The following is a 2,048-nucleotide window of genomic DNA, read 5'->3' as shown; positions in this document are numbered from 1 at the left end:
ACACATTAGAATGTCAGATGTAGATAAGACAAAGGATATGATTCTTGCTACTGAAATATGGCAACATTTATGGACTCCTGGATCTGAAAAATCAGTTGATATTCTGATGTTTCAGTCAAAGCATAAAAAAATATAATGATGAACTGAAAGGATTAGTTATTGCTTAATGATTACTTTGATTTGTAAAGGAACGTCTACAGCACACAGTAATTGTGAGTCATTTGGGTGTTCTAAAATTGACCTCACACAATTAAGAAAGTAGTTCTGGAGATGAAGTCTTGGTCTCAACATGCCTTTCTCATTAAGTCTCTTAGATATTTAATTTCCTAAATGGTTTACTAAATGGCTCTTTCTAAAAGGACATTGAGAAAATGAAGACTTTATTTTTTTCATTTCTTCATTCATAGGCACTGTAATACTTCTTTTTGGATATGAAACCACATACTTTTTGTTTGTTCATTTTCAGATTTTTAAAAAAAATTTTAATAATTAATCCTTTTAGAATTTCGTACAATGTATTTTGACCACAGTTACACATCATTCCTTCCCTATCCTTCTAGATCCACCGCTACCTCCCCAACTCAGCCCCCCAAATCTGTATCCTTTTTAATTTAAATCCATCTAGGATCTAATTTTGTGCCACCTATAAACCCTTGGGTGTGAAACCATCTATTAGAGTATGGTTGACACACCAGAGATCACACTCTTAGTGACAATAGCTCATTTTTACTCTCCCTAATGTTGTCAAGTGCTAGTAGCTCCTCAGCTGGATATAGAGCTTCCTCCTGACCACCGTTCCATGCTCAGACTATACTTGGCATGAGCTTAGTAGCAGTATTTCCCATGCTTTCACCAATGCTGCCATTTGTATGCAGAACTGCCCTTCTGTGTTCAGAAAGCACTGCTTTGCTGTAGTCATCCACAACCTGACTCTCACAGTCTTTCTGCTCTGTCTTCCGTGATGGCCTTGGAGCCTTGAGTAAGTCATATGAAATCAACAACCAGCCGGGGCGTGGTGGTGCACGCCTTTAATCCCAGCACTTGGGAAGCAGAGGCAGGTGGATTTCTGAGTTCAAAGTCAGCCTGGTGTACAGAATGAGTTCCAGGACAGCCAGGGCTATACAGAGAAACCCTGTCTCAAAAAAAAAGAAAAGAAAAACAAACAAACAAACAAACAAAACAAAAAACAAAAAACAAAAAAAGGAGAGAAAGAAATCAACAACCATAGAACCTTCCTTTTATATATGCATATACAAACATAAGCCTTTAAACACTACCCATCCTAGACACTGCAAGATACCCAATAGAAATCCCAGTGCCAGGAATGTGTTAACCTCCCTGGATTTGTTGGCCTATTGGGGCTTATAGACCTGAAACATTACAAGCTATTGCAATTGGTGCTATTCTCCAAAACTTGATGGTAAAACCCTACTGCCGAATAAACTACATACTGAGTTATAGAATGTGGGAAAAGCAAGCTGGTGCTCTCCTGGAAGTTTCATCCCTACTAACTAGCTCTCACGGTGCCGGAATGTGTCGTGCACACCACTGAAAAATAGTTATTATTAATCCTATCCAGTTGAGGCCTGGAAACCACTATAATTATCAAGCTGACAAGACAGGCTCACTAAAGCAATAATGGCATGAATGGTATTGGAGTAACCAGCCACTCTCGGCTTGAATTTAAGACCTGTTCCAAAAATATTAGGATTAAAAAAAAAACTTGTGGCCATACATGCCCTGGGGAAAACTTACCACTATTATTCTTTTCAATGGACATAACTTTAAACCTATACCTAATGATATATAACTGTATTTATAAGTGAGTGCCTTATACAACCCTCATAAAAGCAATTTCTTTTTGTGGTAGATAACAATGAATATAGAGATCCTCAACTGACCAATTTGCAGAGAATAAGAGACAATAGAACACTCATTTCTTTTTTTCTTTTTTTCATAATTTTTTTATTATTTTCTTTATTTACATTTCAAATCCTATCCTGAAAGTTCCCCATACCCTCCCCCTGCCCCTGCTCCCCTACCCACCC

Source organism: Mus pahari, chromosome 17 (assembly GCF_900095145.1).
Source record: "Mus pahari chromosome 17, PAHARI_EIJ_v1.1, whole genome shotgun sequence".
In the NCBI taxonomy this organism is placed as follows: domain Eukaryota; kingdom Metazoa; phylum Chordata; class Mammalia; order Rodentia; family Muridae; genus Mus; species Mus pahari.
Note: the sequence above shows the minus strand (reverse complement) of the source record.